General features: G+C 49.3%; 1 protein-coding gene and 1 long non-coding RNA gene across 4 annotated transcripts in view; both read right to left on the reverse strand.

The window, feature by feature from the left end:
- FSTL4 (follistatin like 4) overlaps positions 1-22,145 on the reverse strand; it is a 356,770-nt gene that overhangs the window by 245,975 nt on the left and 88,650 nt on the right. The window lies entirely within an intron of this gene.
- Positions 1,267-21,668, reverse strand: LOC140846276 (uncharacterized). Its single transcript, XR_012125287.1, has 3 exons — positions 21,394-21,668; positions 1,766-1,869; positions 1,267-1,675 (listed from the first exon to the last, which is right to left on the reverse strand). It is a non-coding gene; the product is annotated as an uncharacterized lncRNA (long non-coding RNA).

Raw genomic sequence — 22,145 nt, forward strand, 5'->3', positions numbered from 1 at the left:
GGCCCGCCATGTGGGGAACATGGTCAGTTTCTAGTGAGGACCCTGAGGTTCGTTTCATGACTAACTAGGAAGAGGGGCCAGGCTGAAGGGCTGGAGGTTCTGTCCGGGCGTGTGGTGGTGGTGGGGAGGGGGCTGGCCACCAGCCTCGGGGACAGCGTCTTCACATTCTGAAGGCCACTGCAGCATTGTTATATTTCATGAGAAGTGGAAACTACGAAGTTGGGTGGGGATAAGGCTTACCAGCAACACAGCTGCTGACAGAAGAGAAGCATAAACCATTCTCAGCAATAGAAATATCACATTTCTTCCTCAATCAGGGAGTTTTAATTTATTTATCTAGCCCAGCCATGATGGATATAGTCTGCCCAAATATATTACATGGGGATAATGCAATCTCTTACCCAGAAAACCACCATATTATAGATACTATCAAACTACTTTCTCCGAAATGTTTGGTACCCTAGCAACAAAAAATTAAAAATAAAAAAACCAACTAAGACATAAAAATTACATTGCATCTGCAATACTTGGTTGAAATTAGTTTTGCAATAAAGCATATATTGTAAAAACAAAGGTTTAATGATATATCAGTTTGGTGGAAATCTGATTACAAAGCAAAAACACATACATCTGCGTAAAGTTTCAGAGCTTTTAAAAATGAAACTTGGCACGGGAGTCCTGGGCAAGCTCTATCTGAAAGGGTGCTGGGTTTTTTTCTCTCTCCTTAATGGTGGGTCTGCACCAGTGAAACCCCTCCTTCCACACTCCACTCTGCAGCGTGAGCTCGGACCTGAATCTGAGCTTGGGGCAGCAGAACTGGAGTTCATGAGCTTACACAGATGGCAGATGGTTGCCTGGACATACCAACCATTTGCTAAGAAAGTGAAATATCTCTGCTCCCGAAGGGTGGTGTTTCTCCTGCTGTGGAATTACACGTCGCCTGCGAACACTGGGAGGCCCCAGCAACACTACTGCCCCTCCCTCTTAGAAGCAGCCACCCAAATTCTGTTGACCAGCGTCTGCCCGTCATCAGCCTGGGGGTGAAGGCTTTTGTTTTGTGAGGGTTCCCTCAGCAACCGACAGAGCGTGCGGTGCCAAGGCCCCAAGATGTGTGTGCCCCCGAAGCAGTGCCCTGCCACTGGGCTCTCCTCATGGCACTTTGTTCTAGAATTTTCTCCATTGCCAATCTCCTCCACAGACTGAGGTGTCTGGGGACAGGACCATGTCTTATCTGACTTGGTGTCCCACCCCAGCACAGTGGTTGGCATGTAGTAGGCCTCACTCAACAGGAGTTAGTTAGAAGCATGAGTGGCAGGCTCCGCCTGGAGGGAGGAAGGCAGGGAGATGGAGAGGAGCCAGCCCTGGCCTTGAGAAGCCAGCGGCACAGCTGGGTGAGAAGAGAGAAAGGTTCACGTGGCATATTCAGCAGCCTCCCGTGTTTGGTTCGCTTTCCTCTTAATTCCTGCACCTTACCAGGCCCCTTGCCTGGGTACTTCCTGGTTTTCCTGCTACAGAGAAAGGATAAACTCATCCTATTAAAATGCTGGGCATATTATCTTGAGGGATGTTTTTATTTCCCAAGAAAATAATAGGCAGGAAAAAACTCCAAAGAATAAGTAGATGATGTCAGACATGATGACCTCTGGTTGAAGGTGAGTCGCTGTAGCTCCTACTGCTAACACAGCAAAAGATGAAAGAAATTTGTTTTTAAGACATGTTTGTGCCCGTTCTTTAGTGATTATATTTCTTAGCCTGTATTGATTACCTTTTCAAATAAATTCGGCCTTTTAGAAGGGGTCAGGCGTGCAGACTCTGCCAGCAGAGCGGAGCACAGGGTGTCTTTGAAGGAGGTCTACGAGAGAGCACCATCTGGAGAAGACAGGAAAATCTCAGGGGAGGCTTCCCGTCGGGTGACCACAGACTTAAGGAGGCTCGCGCAGCAGACGGAACGCAAGGTCTTGGGAGAGGAGAGAAGTGGAAAGGTGACGGCAGGGAGCTGGTGATGAGGACGTCCTGATGGAGGGGTGCCTTGAGACTGGGCTACTGTCCAAAGGCCTTGTGTGTGCCCCCCGAACCTGCAGGGAGGCCCCCGGAGGGACTCACGGGCGGCCCGCGTGTCTCTCAGGGTCCAGCCCTCCTAGTGTTCTGCCATCAGCATGTGCCCGGTGCTGTTCTGTGTAGTGCAGGCCGTTCTGGGGATGCTGACATGAGCAGACGGGTAGCTCTGGAAAGAGCCTCAGCCCAGGGACCAGGCTTCTGGAGGGAACTTCCTGATTCCATCATGGCCCCAGAGGAGCTCCTCAAGGAGCTTTGACATCTGTGTCTCATCTCAAGCACCCCAGACCAAACCACCTGGCAGTGGAAATGGAGCCCGCTGGCTGTGAAGCCCAGCTTACGAATGCGGACAACCAGTTGACCCTCTGCCTCCCCACACCACTGCCTGAGACCTAGACACCAGCTTTCCCTGCTCAGGCTGACAGCATTTGGTGGCCACTGACACTCTGGGTTAGGACCCAAGTGTAGGAAGCCTTCGTTTTCCTCTAGAAAGATTTGTCATTGGTCAAGGCACAACATCATATGGTTTTGCTTAAAAAAAAAACAAACACCCTGCAACACAAATAACCAGCCACATAACCCTGAGCTCTTCTTCCCTGTAGCGCTGGCCTAGCGTGGGCAGCAAGGCCCCACTGAACCCAACCTGGGACATGAGAGGTTCTCAGCTGAGATGCGCCCAGAGCACACACACCCTGGCATGCTTGTGAAGCCCTTGGCCCCAGGTCGCCTGCACTCTCCCCATCTCTGATTCTGCTACTGCCCTGGGTGACTTCCTGGTTTTGCCCTTCAGACCTCTGCAAAGCAGAGGAACTCTTTGACAGACCTCATGAAATATGACTGGGGAGATTCCATTTCACACACCCTTAGCAAGGATCAGCTAAATGCACTGGGTAGAATTTACAACCTACAATTTTCTAGAACATTGTTCCCAGGGTGGGGCAGTAAAGAAGGAACACAAGAAAAAAAGAAAGCTAAGAGAAGGAAATATAATTTCAAATTCATTCATCATTTATCTGTTCCCTTCCTGTGGCTGCGGGGGAATTTTTAACTCTGCTGCAAGAGGGCCTGGCTGTGCCGATGCCGCCGTGTGCCCCGGAGTTCCAACAGCTTGGGCAATGTTTAACCTTTCCTGTGCCGGTCGCTTCCAGCCCTCACACTGCTACTACCTGGCCTGGCATTTGGTTGATCTCACAGCTGGACACCACAGGGCGGGCCTTCGGGGGCACACAGGTGGGTGCCTGGCTCAGAGACAGCCTCACCCCACTCCCCGCACAAACAAAATTCTCTGGAGTCAAAACGAAACAGAATATGTTTGCAATCTGTGTCCTTTCCGCTTCTGCTGCTTTCTCCTTTTTCCAGTGCCTTCCCTTTGAAATGCTGTGAAGCCCTGAAGGGAGCCGAGTGAGCAGCGAGAAGGTGCCTTTTAGAAATGTCAGTTTCCATGTTAGCGAGCCAAGGCCGCAGGCCAATGAAATGCTCCGCTGCCCCCGGGTCGTCTGCGCCGATAGATGGGCCCCGTCCACAAAGGAGTCATCAGCATCTCCAGTCTGCATTGCCCCACATGGCTTTTAAAAGCCCTTCCTCATACGTTTCCCCCATTCAATCCGCTTCTGCCATTTAATCAAGGATTTTACTTTCCAGGAGAAAAGGGGACACAGCGACCTTGGAAGGAGTGGATGAGGCCATTAATCAATGGTCTCCGCACGCGAGTGAAGAGAGGCCAATTCAGACAGCCAAGCATCAGATTCCAGTTAGGGCACAAGACCAGGTCCCAGGATGAGCGGGTTAATGCCAGGGTCACCGGGCAAAAGAAACACAGGGAAAATTCATTCCCACAGTCCGGCCTTTGACAGGCACCCATCTATCTATACTTCAGCTGAGCTTTCTCTTCCCATTTTGTACAGTGAACAGTCATTGTTTAAAAATGTCACGATAATAATCAGCTTTTGGGGAAAGATATGAAAAATGCATTGCAAGATCAAATGGATGATATTGTCTTCCAGCAGATGACACATTCCGCCCACAGAAAGGGCTAATCTGATGTCCTCAGAGAGGAAATAGGTAAACATTTCCAACATTATCGCTATGGCTGTTTCATTTTTTGGGGCTTGCTCAAGAAAAGAGTTATTTATGTAAAAATAAAAAAGAATGATTTTTTGTCCTTAAGAAAATAGTAATGGAAGCCTTGGGCTTTGTAGTCCCGGCCAGCACACCTAAAAGGAGAGACGGACGCTATCACCCAACCGTCTCAGACAGAGACAGCCTCCCGGCCTCCCAAGCTGTCTCCACCCCAGCTTGCTGCGGGTCTTGGAATTGCCCAACACAGGGTTCCACCCCATAGATCTCACACAGAGAGAGCGGCTCCGCTTAATGGGAGCTCCAGAGCCGTGTGCCAGGGCTGGAATCCTGGCCCCTCTCTATCCAGCAAGATGCTCGCCCTCTGAGTGTGTGCCCCAGCTAGGAGACAGGGTGTCCGGGCAGGCCCCAAGGTGGTGGGTGGCTGTGGCCGGCTACCAGGGCCCTCACAGACAGGAGGCGCTGGCGAGACTGCTGTTTTCAGTATGAGCACCATAATATGAACACAAGGATGAGGTGGGGTGGGGAGGAGCCCAATGCCTTGAAACTTGGACCTTTCTAGATGCTTTCAACAAGTGTTTCTGGAGGGACCTGCTGTATTAGGCCCTGGCCAGCCTCCTGGGAAGGACGAGAAACATTCTCACACAGCCCTGGACTAGCAGGGGGTTGGGGGGCCGGTCCACACACTGCCACGCTCTAAATTAGTAGGCAGGGAGGGTCAGAGGGAACTGAGACATCCCAGCCCCTGTTGCCCTGAAAGTCGGGGCTGGTGTTACGCACGCATGGCTCAGACCTCTGCCTCCCTAGAGGGAGGTGCACTGGTGCACTGTCCTCTCCTCCTGCCCCAGCTGCCTCTGAGGGGGTGGTCCATGGGGAACTTTGAGCCAGCAGACTTCCAGAAACTTGAGGAAATTTCACGGTTTTCCCCGGTTTCCTTGGGCCTGAGAGGCTGGTGTGAAGCGCACATATGTTTATAGTGAAGCTGAAAATAAAGAGCAAGGCAAACCCACAAATTGTTCCTACAGCGCTTTCCCACGGCCCTGGATCCGGGGAAGCGGTGAGGAGGGTGGCCACCCACCTGATCGTGCATGTGGAAGGAGTCCCCCAGGAAGAGCCACCCAATCCTTGGGGCCACCAATGTGATTAGGATTAGATCTTTAAATTCTAGATTTCAAAGAAACATTTGTCTAAAATTTCAAGCATAAATTTCAACTTTTGTTAAAGACATAGTTTTGCTCTCAGAAACCTACCTCAAACTTGAGTAAACCCAGTCAACACATATTATCAAACATCTGTGAGGAGACTATAAAGAATTAAAAATAAATTGGCGTTTGACCTCAAGCAGCATATAGTCTGAGGTGATGGGTCATACAGAAGAGGAGATGCGTGGATTCCTGGTGCCTGACGCTGCCTCTTGGACAGGGCTTAGTGACATGGCGAGTGGGCTGTGCTCAGACTGAAGGCCAGACTGAGTGACATGAAATACTGTGTCTTGCAATTCTTGCTTTAGCCTCTATGCGCTTGGGGTTAAACCCACTTTACTAGTGAACTGTTTCTGGATGACCTGCTTCCTTTTCCTTCGCCTAGGAGTCCTGTGATCCCCTCCCTCCCGGTCCCTCCCTGTCATGGACACATGGTCCTTTATGCCACATTGCTCAGGGGACAGGGCGGCGGCCAAGGTGGGGGTGACAGCACCACGCGACGAGCCGATCGTCTGCCCTTGGCTTTGGCAGGCAGACCCAGCCCTCTCCACCAGTCCTGGGCCCTGGTCTTTCATGCCTCTCAGCTCAGTTTTGTCTTATTGTCATTGCTCCCATGGATACATGTTTCTCCGCCTTCATTCTGTCTGCGAGCTCCAGGGCTCTATTCCTAGAGAAGCATAACAGTAGTCTCCAGCCCCATCTCCATTTTAATGAGAAGGAACAGGGTATATTTTATAGTAGGGCTGGGAAAAATACATCCAAGGCCCGCATGACCTGGAGGACCCTAAAGGTACCTGACAGTCTCTTTGGAAGCTTTGCACGGGTGTCATTTGCTGGGTTAGGGCAGACCTCGGTCTAGTCACACTGACTGGCCCTGTGACTCCAACCGCCGCACCTCTCTGAACCTTAGTTTCCTCATTTGACAAAGGGCTTGAACTTAACAATCACACAAACCCCTCCCACTCTTGCTGGCTGTAAGGTCAGCTTCTCACCTTCCTTCAGGTTACAGCAATCAAGAGAAAAACCAATTTCCTCTTCAACATTGCTGTTTTACTTATGACCGTGGGTTCCCTAATATTCACTACATGTGTAGAATATTTTTAGCTACATTAAGGGTCAAATAAAGTTTTGGAGACTTGTCTAGAAATCAACCCACATTCTGGGGAATATGCCTGGGGGAAAAATGCATTTTAGTTTCCAAAGGTCCATACAATGGCCTTACGACAGCAGACAGACTGCTGGGAACAAAACCCTCTTGTGAATTGTAGACCGCTTGCACAAATCACTCAAATTCCATCTGTCGACACTGCTCTGCTATTAAAATTTCCAATCTAAAGGGAAAATGCCATAGCTAGTGTGGGTTTTAATCCTGTGTCTCAGTATTGGGACCTGCCATCCATCCTCCTCTGTCATAACAGACTGATTGTCTTCGGAAGTGGTTCTTCAAGAACAATGGGGTGACACGCACGTTCTTAGCAGTCTGCTCTCTTGCAAGGGACTTAATTCAATTCCTAAGTAGTTTACTGGGGCATTTACAAACTTCCTGCCCCACCTCCCGACTCCACAGTGCCATCTTCCAGTTTTAGTTCAATAATGTTTGTCGCTGCAAATCTAACCTCTTGGGATGAATGCAGAGTGGACTACCCCCTGCCCAAACCAAAAAACTACAAATTTCCAAAGAAATTCTAGGGTAGTTTCAGGCTGCACACCCTGCTGGTGACTGACCAGATACATCTGGGGTTCACATATTTCACACCAGTGCCCTTGGAGAAGGGCCAGGCCCTCAATCCTATTCCATTTTGGTATTCATATCTAAGCATGTCATACCATTAGATGATTTATCATGCCATCTGACCAGCCTAGGTGATAAATCTCGCAAGTTTCCTTCATTTCAGAACTCTACCCCTTCCACTCCTCTCCCTCACACAAACAGGGTCTGGCCATATTTAAGAAGAAAGGACCAAATGACCCAGGATGTTCGAATAATTAACCTCAGAACCTTCCAGCTCTCAGACAGGGTGAGGCAGGCCCCAGGCCTATGTAAGTTTAGAGGAAGATCTCTGCCAAGCACATAACCTGCTGGCCAGTCATGGTATGAGAAGCAAACGATGGTCTCGGGCAACAGGTGGGCCATCTATTTTCAGAAACCATCTTCCCCTATCCCGAGTCATTTACATCATCCAAGAAGGGGGCTGAGGCATGGCAAAACACAGACGTAGCTCCTCAGCCACACGCTCACCGGGGCCAGATAGCCAGTGCCATCAGGGAAGAGCACGCATGTGATTCACGTTTCTGTCATTTTAGTCTTCTCCGAGTACCACCAGAATCTCTCAGGCAATGAGTCTAAACCTCCCCTTGCATAGAATCTCCAGAGATGCTAGTTTAAAACACCCACCCTAGAGCCTCTACCCAAGATTCTGATTTAGCAGGACTGGGGTGGGACCCCAGGAGCTGACTTTTAAGAAACCCAGTGATTCTGGCGCAAGCAGCCTGTGTCTGGATTGAGAGCCACGTGAACCCTGAGAACAGAAAAGAACCGCTGTCTGCAGCTTCCTCTATTTTTTGTAAAACACAATCAGGGAAAAATAGATGGGCATTTCTGTGTTTCAAGGTCTTCCTACGGGGACAGTGAAGGGGGGTGGCTATGTTGTCCAAGAGGCTAGACCCTCACCCCCCACACCAACCAGGCTGCCAGTGCTCCGGGGAGAGATGAAGTTGGGATTTACACACTTCGGGCAGTGAAGCAGGAGAAAGACTAGTTGGTGGACCTCACTTGGTTCTGAGTGGAAGCAAACAGGATGTGGCCTCTGTCATCGCACCGCTCGCCAGCTTTGTGAACAAGTTTCTCGTCACGTTCTGCTCCCCACACAGGGAAGCGTGACGCAGGGTGGAGAACAGGGTCCCGGACTGAGCTGCTCTTCTCTCCCTTGCCCTGGGGAGTGCCTGATTCTGAGCGGAGAGGAGGCAGGATGGTTCCTGGGGACCAGAGCATTACCAGTCCTCACGTGACTCACTCATTCACTGTGCACCCCCAGCCCGTCTACCCAATTACCCATCCCACACTTATTGAATTCTCTCCGAGTTGTAGATCCTTTGCCACGTGCCAGGAGCATAAAATGAACAAGGCAAAGCCCTTCCTCCGACAGTGTGTCACAATCTGGTGAGGGCAACAGAGGGAAAAATGCACGTAGCACAGGGTAAAGGTGAGATAAGTCCTCGGCCCAGCACGGCACAGAGGAGGAGGCGGTCAATACCTCCTGCCGCATCAGACAAAGCCTCACAAGGCAAGGGTGCCTGGCCTGAAGGCTGAGGGGTGGGGAGTGTGTATGTGTGTGCGTGCCACACCCCACTGGGGTAGAGGCGAACAAAAGCTTGAGGAAGGCACCAGAAGGCTTCCAAGGCCTGCACTCCGGCAGGCTGGGCCTGCAGGTAGAGGCAGGCCCTCCAGCTTCCAGCGCTAAGGGCGGCCAGGGGAGCTGTTGAGGAGTGGCAGGTTAGGAACTGGTTTGTGCTGCCAGTGTCTCAGACTGTGCTAGCTGTCGGGAGGCGGCGGGGAACTCAGTCGGTGGCTGCTCTCCCCCGAGCCTGGCCCGAGGTGAGCCTGAGCCCATCAGCGAGGAGAACATGGAATCCACAGGCCTTGCAGGCAGGTGGCTAGAGGGGCAGGAGTCCCGGGCAGCTCCCTGCCTCAGCAGGACCCTGTACACTCAGACAGCCCGACCCCGACCCCCACGGAGCATGCTGCTCACCTCACAAAGGTCCCCATCTCCGCAGTGCCCGTCCCTCCTGCCTCCCACACGTCTGCTTTCTGGCTGTTTGCTCAGATATTGCTGGCTGTGAACTAAACACTCCTGAAGTGTTTCTTATACATGGCAGACATTTTTCTGCCTTGAAACACTCAGGTGGTTTAATTTGTTTTCTGAAATAACAAAAGCAATTAAACTAATTGCCTTCAGAATGGGGCACTCATAGGGAACAGTCTCAGGACCGTGCAGGAGGCACCTGGCACACCCCTTCCAGTTCATCATTTATGGAGCAATCTGCCCATCCTGTCACAGGCAGGTATCTTGGCAAGAGAAAGCTGTGCAGGGCACCAGGCACCTCGCTTCACAGCCCCTCTGAGGCTCCTCTTGCTGGGAAGATGAAAATAAGAGATGGGTACCTCCCAGCATGGGCGAGCCCAGAGAGACAGCACACCCACCAAGCAAACTACCTTCGGCACCATGAAGGTGACTGCAGGCTTGGTCTTAGCGCCATGTGGCTGTTACTGCCGCTGGGTGTCACTCACGGATTGCAGACAACCATTGCTGTTGAGCTAGACCAGAACCCAGGGCTTGCCAGTCCAGGAAAGCTGGGGATGGCAACCTGAACTTGGTCCACGGCTGCTGGCATTGATTCACACCAGAGGCAGTTCATAGGCACTACGAGGGATGGAAAGGGGTGGATCCGGCTCCATCACTTCCTTTGTTTGCCCAGGGAGGCTTCCTAAAGCTACCTGCTGAGGTGGAGGGGCACAGGGCTGGGCATCACTGCCTTTCGTACCCCAGTCACATTGGCATCATACCAGCAAGGCCCCACTCAGGTCCTGGGTTAGAGTTCAGTAAGCCACACCCCCATGCCTAAGGTGCAGGTTCCCGTGCTGAGATCCTTTGTGTGCCAGCACTGGGCAAATGGCCCTCATCTAGTCTCTGACGCCATGTCCACCAAGGGGCCCTCGGTGGGCAGGTCAGCCATGAGCAGCCTCATCTCTCAGATCTTATGGCTCAGCCGGGAAGCCCACCTGCCGACCACACCCAAGTGCAGGGCAGGGTGGACCCCTGGCTGTAGCAAGATGCACGAGGAAAAGGTTGGAGAGTGTACAGGGGAGAGAGCCCCCACAAGTGCAGGGATTTGGGAGACCTCCCAGAGGAGGGAACACTTAGTTCAGGCCTGGAGGATGGAGAGGGTCTGAAAGCAGGTAGGGAAGCAGGGTGTCTCAAGCTGAACGAAAGCACGGATGCATAGAGGCAGAAGATGTGTCCGAGGGTGGCTGGTGGAGTCACTGTGTCAGAGGGCAGGAGGCAGAGGAGAGCCAAGGGAGGCCAGAATGGGGGGACAGCTCAGGGCCAGACTATGGAAAGGCCAAATGGCAAGCCAGGGGACTGCATTCTCGTGTGTGCTGGGAGCGCTGGTGTGTCCACCTCCGATGACTGGGCTGCCTTGGCCAGGGATGCTAGTGGAGCCAGGAGATCTGCCAGAAAGACCTGCCCCAGGAGAAGATAATAGCCCAGGAACTCTGAACCCCAACATTGGGGTAAGACCCACCTGTGTGGGCATCTGCTCCCTCCCTCCCTCACCCACCCATGGAGCTTTGCTGAGTGCAGCTGCCCAGGGTCGGTGCAGGGGCTGAGCACACGCTGGGGAAGAGACCCAGCACGATTGCCATCCTCTGGGTACTGGGGTCTAGAGTACCACCCAGCTGGAAACCAGCAGACAAACACGTCATGATAAAAACTATTGTGATGTGCATACAAATTGGGATAAGGGCTGTGGGATAAGAAAATATGGTTGGGGAAACCTACTTAGGAGGAATGGACCCTGAGCAGTGTGAGAGAGTGAGAGAGGGGCCGTGCAGAGGCTGGGCGGTGTGGCATGGTGGAGACTAGGGCACCTGGAGCCAGAGGCAGAGGAGGGCAGGAGAGGGTGGAGACTCGAGAGGCAGGAGGCGCTCACTTGGCAGAATCCTGGGGATCTGGGCTCTGCTGAAAGATGGTGGGAGAGATGAGACGGAACCGCCATGTGGGTGGACGGCTCTGCCGAGGGACGAATGGGCTGTGGGGAGAAGAACGGGAGGATGGACACCTGTGGGGAGGGCGTTCGGGTCTGTCAGGCCAGATGCGGCTGGCTTGTCTAGGCCGGGGCGGGGGGCAGAGATGTGGACAGATAAACACAGAAGGCAGAGCCAAGTGGACTTCACGACGGGAATGGGCAAGGGAGGAATGACAGACAGACGACTCTTTTCCAATTTCAGCAGGTGGGTGGGTTTCAGTGCTGTGCCCAGGGTGGGCATGACCAGAGGAAAAGCAGACGCTGCTGGGCTGCCAGAGGGGACACAGCTTTTCTGCTTTGGGTGCGTTAAGCTTGACATGCCAAGTGCCGATACCAGAAGGTCAGATCACCCCAACAGGCTAGGCACAAAAGAGGAGGGATTAAAATGGCAGGGTGGTTTGGACTCTGCTGAAAGGCGGTGGGAGAGATGATATTTATTTCCTTCTGTTTCTGAGACTCAAGTAAAATGACCTTCAACCACTCGATCACAGAAATGAAGAAAATGGGAAAGGTACCTTCAGTGAGTAAGGGATTTAAGGACATTTCTGGAAGAACTTTCACTGATGAACAGGGCAGAGGACACCTCAGCCCACAGCCTAGAATGTGCACAGAAGGGGCAGCAGCTGAATGTCACCTGCCCCAGAGACACAGCTGAGATGGGGACAGGGAAATTGAAGGTCTGTGTATGGAGAAGTTACTCAAACAGAAAAACACCCCAAGGTTCTTCTCTAAAGAAATGGAATAAACTGCCTGAAGAGAACCAGGGTGGTGAATGTGGGCGAATATGGGTGGTGTTGGCACCTTCGTTACTCTGTTACTAGGGGCCACCCAGCATCATGTCCAGCTCGCAGCCTGTTCATACTAAAATGAAAACTTCCAGCTGATAAGCTCTGCTTGGAACAAGAGCTTCCAGTCAGCATTTATACCTTTTTCATACTTATGTTTGAACAATAAGCCAAGAATTGCCAAACCTACAACATAGGACAGAGCAAGACCACAAACTGTAAAAAGATAAACAAAAAAATGGCAAATAAAGAAAACCACACACAAAGGTAATCCACATGACAGAATAAAGCTAAAAGTAAAAACAGAATTCAAAGAGAAAGCCAAAATTTGCTAACTAGTTTCAGGAAGATGTCACCCATAGAAACTAAAGAATGAGAAAGGGCACTTGGAAATTAAAAGCACAATTCCTGAAATAAAACGTTTCACTCAGATTGGGTGATAAAGCCAAGAGAATTTTCCAGAATATAGAAGAAAATATATAGAAATACTTTGTCTCATCTTTTTTTCTCTTTGAGAAAATATTGAGACACAGAAATATTGATCCAGGAGGTTACATATCCAATTAAGGTTTCTAGAAGGAGAGAAGAGAAAATGGAGAAGAGGGAATTGTTAAAAAAAGAAAAAAAAGAAAAAAAAAAGAGATTATAACTGCTTTCATTTGAGGAAGGGTATATATCTTTAGCTTGAAGAGACCACAGAAGGGGCCACAAAGCCAGACATATCATTGTGAAATTTCACAGTGCCAAGGATATTATTACTTTGCCTATTACAGATTTTTTGTAATAACTTTTATTTTGTAGAATATTGCTTAAAGTATTATTTGTGTTGGAGGTGAGACCCTCAACACCTCACTTCAATCCCTGCCTTTTATATGCCAGACAGATTCTGGAGACAAACTCACGAGACAAAGTCCCTATTCTCAGGGACTTTAAAGGAGGAAAATAAATGATCCTATCAGTTTCTAGATAGGCTGAAACGGGTTACCCACAAGGAACAAAAATAAGTCTAGCAATGGACTTGTGAACAAAAACACTGCTTGCTTAATTTAAAGAGCATGCCTTTAACCCTAGGAGGCTTTGGTTTTCTCTCGCTGAACACACAAACTACATTTCCCATCCCCTTTGTATCTAGCTGGGGCCGTCTGACTGGTTCCAACCAAGAGGGTGTGAGGAGAATGATCTATCACTTCTAGGCTAGGTCACTTAAGAGCTAGTGGGCCTCTTCCATACTTGCTCTCTCATCCTTGTCCACAGTGACCTCGGAGGCCATAACACAGAGGAATCTATACCCGCCCCTGAATGACTGTGTGGAGCAGAGAACACATCCCCGTATTATGGAGGAATGAGCCGGCTGTGATGTGAGCGCACAATGCCGTGATGCGACTGACATTCCAGTTATCCTACCCTGGCTATGAAAAGGAACATTTTCAACTTGGAATTCTACATCCTGCCCATCTTTCAAGTACAAAGTAAGAATAAAAGCATTTTTAGACATTTGGGGAATAGAAAGCTGAACTCCTATATACCCTTTCTTAGGAATTACTTAAGGGAATACTCCAGCACGTGGGAAGTGGAAGCCAACAAAGGAAAAGTCAGGATATGCAGCCCCAAGAACACTGTAGATTGGAACAAGAAAAAGAGGCTCCAGAGCAGGGGACCTCAGGCAAAAGAGGCCACTGATGAAGAGAGAGAGAACATGAAGGAACGTGAGGATCTGTAAAAGGCAAGTGGTGGAGGCAAAAAGATCTGAGCCTGATGCCAGAAAAAAGACTTCATTGAATGACACAAATGGTCAGTATGCAGGATGCGCAGAGAACGAAGTGAAATACTAGAACATGATTTGACTCTCCAGGGAACAATATTTCCTAGTCCTAATAATATAAATGTAATCTATTTGTCAACTTTTAGAATCAGCTTATAGACAAATGATGGGAGGCTGTCCAAATGCTGGCATGGGAGGGACAGATTGTGGCCATCGAGTCCAGCCCCAGCCTTTAAAGGTGGCTTCCCAAGGTCCCTCCCTCTGGCTGTCCCTGGCACTGGAGGAGGGTGGCCTTGGCTCCTGCCCTCCTTGTGCTCTGCCCCTCACACTGCACACCTTGCCCGGACGCACTGCTAACAAGCTGCGGCAGGAAAGTCACATCCTGTAACCTGGCTTTCTCAACAAAGGCTGTTTTGACTTCTGCAGAGTTTATCATCCAGTCCAGTTTTAACAAGCCTTCCCCCTGCCCTGTGTCCTCAGACACGTACCCTCCCAGTAGGGGCAGCGGTCGATTTCCCCTCCAGAGAAGAACACCTCGCCTGTCCAACATGTTCTGACCTAGTACTCTGTTCCTATAGTTTTTGGATGCTATTGGAGGGACTCCAATTTGAAAAGGAAAAAAAAAATCAATGTAGAGGTGACACATTTTTCAAAGCATGTCAGTTACTCAGCAGTGTGCCAAACAAGTAGCAACCCACCACCCCCGCCGGTCTGCAGAGCGCTAGCGGCCGAGTGCAATGCTCTCAGTCTGTCCATCAGGACTGGACACAGTGGCTCCTGCTGTGTGCAATGTGCCCCTCCTATGGCCTCCATGAGTCTGAGATCAGGACTAATCAGTCAGGCTGCAGGGAAGGCCATCTTTGGTAGCCTGAGGTGAAGGCTATGCAAGCGGTCATGGGGTCCAAATGTCAGCTGGGCCAGCCTCTGCCTCTAGGCGGATGTCACTACCTACATATGCTTCAAAAGAGGTGTCTTCCGTATTTAGGAATTTAGGAAGAGGTAATAACCAAGACAGAATTTCTGGAGAAATCTCACCATAAGGGTGGCAGGATCTGCTCCATTGTAAAGAAAAGAGATTTCAGGTATCACCTAAACTCTTCCTTCTGAACTTCCTTCCCATTCTAGATTCAGGGGTAAAGGGGAGCCAGTCCCATCTTCAGTGCTACATGTCAGGCCTGGAAACTGAGGCATGGGGTGTGCAGCATCTAGGTGGCACCTTGTGCACAGGGGGTACTTAATAACCAGGGAACAGGACACATAAACACACAAATCTCTGCCCCAACTTGCAGCCCCTTCATCACCGCCCCACAGCTCCACTCACACTGCCTGAGAGAGGCCGAAGGAGAGAGGGAGCCCAGGATCCCCTGGATCATAGCTGGGTTGGAGGCTCAGCTGGAGAACAAGCACCCCTGTAAGGTGGGCTCTGCCGCAGTCAGGTCCTTTGTACAATATAGCCCACGGGAGGGAGTGCGCCTAGCTCGTCCCGTGCTGGAAAGTGCACAGGCCAGCGGAAAATGCCAGGATTTGCTCATCTGTGTGAATAATTCTACTCTGCAGCTGTCATCAACGGTATTCTGTGCTCAGGGATGGCAAGCCTCCGTGGCTTTCTGGACTTATAGGTTGGCCTTGCAACATTAAGCAGCTATTTGTGAAGAAGGGCCTTCATTTTCTGCTTCCCTACCCTGGCATTAATAAGGAAAGCACACCTAATTGCCAAGAATGGTTAATGCATTGAGAGAAAATTCTGCAAGCCAGGGTCAGTGGAACAGGCTGGTGCACGGGTGATTACTCTTAAATTATCTCTCCTCTGTCTCAGCAGCTTCCTTTAAGGGCAATAAACAAACAGCAATTTCTCTGTAGTTTTGACTGGTAATTGTCTCACTGAGCTAGTCCTGTGAGTTTAATTGTCGCTACTTACTCCCACCCCCTCTTGTGAGGAAGTCCATTTCACAGGGCCCCCTGGGCGCCTGCAGTCATTCTGTGTCCCCAGATTGTCCTAATATTCCGTTCCCACAGCCTGTCCTCAACCGGCAGAGACTGGAAGGGAGTGCTTGTCTATCTCCCACGGCCATAGGCCTCACGTCCAGCCTAGGCTGCTCCCAGGACGTGGACTTGGCAGATATTTCAGTTGGGAGGGTTGGGAGGGTCTAAGTTAAGAACTGAAACTGAGCTCCAAGCTTAACTTTGGAGAAGAAGTTTGCTCCACCTGTGTGGCAACAGCATCAAATTTCCTGGCTAAGGACCAACAGGTGGGAGAGAAGGGCACACAACGAAATGTCATTTATCATTTAAAATTCATTACTGGAAAAGGCTCGGCAGTAATAGTCCAACTTCAGCCACTTCAAGCATGCCTTGGTCCGGGAGGCACCCCTGTCTCTTAATGGGAGGTTTGGGGCGGGGGGGGGGGGGGGGGGGGGGTCCAGGGCTACTTCTTTTGCCCCTCCCCCCACCTTGCCTCGGCCCTCCCCCTGCCACAACCCTCCTGTCAGAAAGCTCTTTTATCTCTGGAGAACTTTTATGCCAGGAATATATGACCAGAATACATGAAGGTCTTTTAAATTCATTTTCAATAGCCCTGCTACTCCCTTCTCTCTATGAAATACTTAGCACTGAACTCGTTATTTCTGCTGCTGGCAAAGTCCCAGGTGCAGGTGGCTTTGTGGAGATGGCAGAATGTCACACCAAGGTAATTGTTTCTCTTTATTTCCTCTAGATAGAGAGTAAGTAATAGGCCAGTCTGAGTTACCAGGCAGTGCTTCTGTCCCGGGCTGTAGCCGTAGCATAAACGAGGAGGTTGAATCTGGAGCGTCTGTGTCATGTGCTCTGCCCTCAACGTCAAACATCTGCCTGAGAATCTACCTGCATGTGGGAGCCGCTTCTGCTGCCCTGCTCTCTGTCTACTCTGTGTGGGACAGGCCCTGCTTTCCAGAAACAGTGTGGGGCAGAACTGCCTTTGGATACCCTCCCTCGGGAAGAGCCTGGCAGCCTCACGGGGCTGTCTGAGAAGGTGGCCGTGCTGTTTGGTGCAGGAAGGCCGGGTGCAGTTCAAGGAAGAAGGAGGTGGAAAGAAGAGGAAAGGAACAGAGGCAAAGAAAAGTGCTTCAGGTCAGCGGGAAGTGTGAGCAGAAAGGTACATGGGGCGAAAGCAAGGTTGGGGCACCCGTGAGTGTCTTGATGAGTATCTGGACCAAGGGGAATGAACCCCCAAACCTTTGGAAGCTCGTCACTTAGCTGCAAGTAAAACATGTTACGCGGTATTACAGAAAGATGAAGGAAGTGGGCAGCCAGTGACTGAAACATTTCGGGCAATGTGTTTACAGCCCCTCGATTTCTTTATCTCACATATACCTTACCAGGGTTCAGTGTTAATATAAAGCCGACTTGGGCTCTAAATGAATATTGGTCTAAGCACTTGGTTTAGAATACACTGTTACTACCTTACACCTGTGCCTCGATACCTCTCAGGAAAATTTGAGACTGAGAAGAAAGTTTTTTTTCCCCTTCCAAGCATTTTAAGTTGATAAGGTAGAGATATTCATGAGGGATAGGAAGATTTGCTAGAGAGAAATTGTGATGAAGAAAATGATTCTGTAAACTTTTTATGGTCCATCCACTTAGCTCTGTGGTAAACTCTCACTCCAACAGGGCAGCATCCATCAAATTGACCATCCTCACTAAAGGACATCCGTTCTCTGATGAGAGAAACATCTCTGCCCATGAATGTCTCACCACCCTCTCCTGAGTGTGCACCCTCCCCAGCCATCACAATCCCTCTGTCTGGGAGTCAGACATTGTCCTTTCTGTGGAGAGTGGGCCTCACTTGACCCCATGTCAGTGGGACAGCCACTGAATCATCTTTAGATTTATATATGCATACATTAACTATAAATGGAATGTAATTATAACTTGTAAGTTCCCTCTCATGCCATAGGTTGAACTCTAGGAAATGGCTGGATGAAGTCAGGGACCAAGCTAAGCCTGGGTCAGTCCTAAGGCTGGGCTCATGGGATCCATCAGGTGCATCAGCATAAACCCAACCACCCCAGCTGAAGGTCATACCCGGGATCTTGGCCTCCTTGGCAAAGTGTCTCAACACCCGAGGCTGTGCCTGGCACATGGCATGTGTTCAGTGAATCACTTCATTATTGAAGACTTTTCTGGGTTCTGCCATCACCATTCTGCTCAAGGAGCCCTTGACGAAAACCACTGACATGCAAATGTTTATCTACTATGTTTGAAGTTTGGTTTAAAATAACTGTTTGAATGACTCACTAATTGTCAGTGAGAAAAGAAAGAATCTAGGAAGAAAGAAAGGAAGGGAGTTAAATACATTCCTCAGCTCTGCTAACAGCTTAGTTGGCCTGAGAGAATATTACTCTGATTTCTCAAGGGAGGGAGTCAAATTTCTCATAAATGATCAGTAAACAGTTCTACCATTTTCTCTCTTATTTTCTCTGCTATTCTAACAAATTCCATTCTCTCCGTGTCTTTCCAGTAGATTGCTATTATGTTGGGCATTTACTTTACGCTGGTTACCCTGCTCCACGATTTTCATATTTCTAATTAAATCCCCCTGGCAAGTCTGTGGGGGCGTGTGATGGTGCCCCTTGCAGATGAGGAAGGGATAGCAGGAGAGCCCATGCAACCTGCCCAAGGCCACAGAGCTGCTTAGTATCAGAACTGGGAATTGAACTATTCTGTGTGATTCCCCAAACTCTGCTCTTAACCAGTTTCCACTCTTTCTCTTTCGAGGAGGATACAGGGTGACAGGCATGACCGTTCAATGTTCCATCTGCTTCTCTTCTCTGAAAGAAACACCAGCTAAAATTTTAATTGGCTTGGATGACAACTTTTCTAAAAGCATCTTCATCAAACTTTATCTTCAAAACTCTGCAAAATCCTTTTCTTTAAAAAAATTCCTGAGAAGTACCAGTTTTCCAGAGAATCCAGACAGAAATTTGTCCAGATAATTGATAACTCTGTTCATGAGCACTGAAGCACACCTCTCATTGGGGGCATTTCAAATTACTTTATGCTTCAATTACTAAAAAGTTCCCATTGTCTGGCCTGTGTGACTTCAACAGTGATGACATCTGAGGCAGATGCTAATCCATTAACACCAATGGGACAATTTTCTCTTTCTGAATCTCACTCTGGTATGTATTATTGTATGAGTGAGTTTCATTAGGAAGCAAATTATGTTCTTCCACTGAAGGTCCCCACTGAACCAAAAACCACTTTTGATGTTCCTCCAAGATTTTACTAATGAAAAATATGTGGGAATGAACCGCATAACCAATTCCACAATTTTTTTTCTCTTAATAAAATGCATGCTGTGTAAAGCCCACATTGTGGCCCCAACTGGATTTAGACTCACACAGCTACCTTCATCCTCATGATATATGATGTGACTGTACACACACTCTAAAAATATCCTGACTATTCATCTGAAATTCTAACTTTACTGGTGAGCGACAAGCCATCTGTCTCTGGTCTGCTTCTATAAGTGACTAGGGTTCAAACCACAGGAAGGAGTATCTGTAACTGTGGTAACAGGCAGGGGAATAAATAATGCATCGTCAGGAGAGAGCTTTATTTTGCTGCAGTTTTAGAATGCATCCGCAATATTACAGGCTTGCAAATTTAATCTTAATTTCTTCTGTGATTTTCTCTTTAAGATTCTCCATTGATCCCTTGAGTCAAGAAAATGCGTAGTTTATCATCTGCAAGATCAACAATGGCTGAGTTCACCCAGGTTGCCTCATCTGTTTCCTTCCATCAGACCAGGACAAGATTTTAATTTTTCATGAAGAGCAAAACTATAGCTTTCTACATGGCCAGATAACTGGGGTAATTTGCTCACACACATGAATGCAGTTTCAGCTGGGGTCTCCTGAGCTGCCTCCCTTGCAGAATGAAAAGGAGGCTGCCTTGCCTGGTAGGGGTGGGGTGGGGTAGGGCTCCTGCACTGACCCCACAAAGTGTGGAGGGAAGCCACACCCCATCCCCAAGACAGTCCATGGCTGTGTCCCCAAAGTATGGAGATAAAAATGATTTCTGCTCTGTCAAATCTTTGAATGTTTTCCATGTAATGTGTAATTCTCTGGATAATTCTTTAAGTAGAAATTTCATCTATTTCTATTCTACTTAAAGAATTGAAATCTAGAAAAAAATCTAGAAAAGTAAAATAAAAACACTGAAAAAATGGTCAACTCCTTGTTCCACGTTCTCACATTACCTTATTTCCTTCTTATACTAATCACCACTTCACACCCTTGTAAGTTTCTTTACTTGCTAAGGGGCTTCCTCCTTTAGTGTGAGAGCCCCAGGGAGGCAGGGGCCTTCTGCATCTTGCTCACTGCAGGGGCTCTCAGGGCTTAGCCCAGTGCCAGGCACACACAGCAGTGAAATAACTGCGTGCGTGGATCAGGGAATGAACCAGGAGTCACCAGCCTGAGTCTAGCCTGACTCCGCTGAGGATGTAACTGTAACAAGACTGCAAGACTTCTCTGAAACCCAGATGCTTTTTCCATTCAAAGAGGATGATAACCAAAGAGTGGAAACAGCCTACACTGTTCTCACTGGTAGATGGATGAGCAAAATGTGGCACACAGGATGGCAGATGATCCACAATTAAAAGGAATCACGTACAGATACCCACAACAACACAGAAGCACTTCAAGAATATTAGCCTTGGTGAAAGAAGCCAGACCCACAGGGCCACCTCGTGCACGCGTTCATTTATGTGACATGTCCGGAAGTGGCAGATCTACAGAGACAGAAAGTGCGTGTGTGGTTGTCTAGGCTAAAGTGGGAATGGGGAGCGCTTGTAAGTGGCCTGCCTTCTCTTTCGGGGGAGACGGCAGCCTTCTAAAATTAGACTGTAGTGACAGTCGTGCAGTTCAGTAAAAAGACTGAAAACCATTGAGCTGTACACTAAAAATGGATGGATTTTACACTATGTAAATAGTATCTCAATAAAGTTGTTTAAAAATGAGATACAATGTTAATGCCATGAGTTCTTTCTATGATCTTTAGGAAATGCACAGTGGTGCAGCTAATACACCTTTCATCTGCTCAGACAGAATAAATTGCACACAAAATGAAAAAAATAAAAACAAAAACAAAAGAAGAGGGTGATATAGTCTTCCCTCACTCTCCATGAGGATCAAATGGGACAGTGTTTGTGAAAGCAACTAACATACAGCAGAGAGCGCAGCTGATGGGCTCTGACGCAAGGCTCACACCGCTGGCCACACCCAGCCCTGGCGTGCAGCAGCCAGAGTGGGAGGGACAGAGGTTCTAGATTCGGGTTTGGATCAAAGCTCTGCCATCTACCAGCCCTGTGGCCTTGAGCAAATTACTTTACCTTTGCAAGCCTCAGTTTCCTCATCTGTAAAATGGGGATTTTAATATTGCCCTCATTGTCCCTACATCTGAGCCTGGTGCAGAGTAAGCCCTATATAAATATTTGCCATTACCATGGCTTGAGTTTCCCATTGAATCTGAAGAGCTAATGTGTCACCAAAGTGCTCACACAGCCATCCTGCCACACACACAGCACTCCCCCACATGCCTCTGGAAGAGCACGGAGCTTCTAAAGTCAGCAAGGGTGTGTGCCTCAGGGGGCACTCTCTGATTTGCCCTGAGCTGCCCCCTTGCCCTGGCCATGCCTGGCTTGGGTCGAGGTTAAGCCAGTGTCTACCTAAGGCTGCAGGTCTTGGGCAGCAGGTGACAGAGCCCTGTGTGCGCGCTCCGGCAGCCAGTCTCCTCTGTGCTGAGTAGGGTGTTCCGCTGTGCCTCCTGCGGTGACTCTCTGTGGTCCACTTAGAATCTCGTGTCCGCTCCTTAAACCTCTGCTCTTTCATGACTGTCCAATGATCCTGAAAGAATGCATCACTAGATGAAGAGCTTGTTTCCCCAGGAAGAGAAACCCGATGTTTAAATAAGATTTCTCCCCTGAAGGTTTTACCTGCCTTTCAGTCAGCACTCCCAAGAGAAGAGCAGCCCCAACTAAGCAGCAGGCCACGCACATGACACTTGAGGCCTGGGGGATGGGTGAGCGCGACACAGATGCAGCCCTGGCAACCCCCGACTCCTCTGGAGCCTGGCCTCAGGGGAAGCCTAATAAGCTGGCACACCAGAGGTAAGGACCTCACCGTCTGCTCAGGACATTCTGAAGGTGGCAGCCACACATCTGTTGCCTTCACAAAGGCATGTGATCCGGGGTCCTTGGCCGTGAGATGTTTAACCCTTGCTTTCAGTTCATTTTTATCAAAATCACTCATGAGCTACCAAGCATTACTGTGGAAGGTGCTTAGCCACTCAGCTCCAAAGAGCATTTTACTTACTCATTGTTTCAATAAAGTTGGTGGAGCGCCCACTATGGGCCAGGCTTGGTGCCACTGTCGGGGCTCACAAAGGTGAGAAATCAGATGCAGGCCCTGCCTGCAGAGA

This window comes from Manis javanica, chromosome 14 (assembly GCF_040802235.1).
Source record: "Manis javanica isolate MJ-LG chromosome 14, MJ_LKY, whole genome shotgun sequence".
NCBI classification, from domain to species: Eukaryota; Metazoa; Chordata; class Mammalia; order Pholidota; family Manidae; genus Manis; species Manis javanica.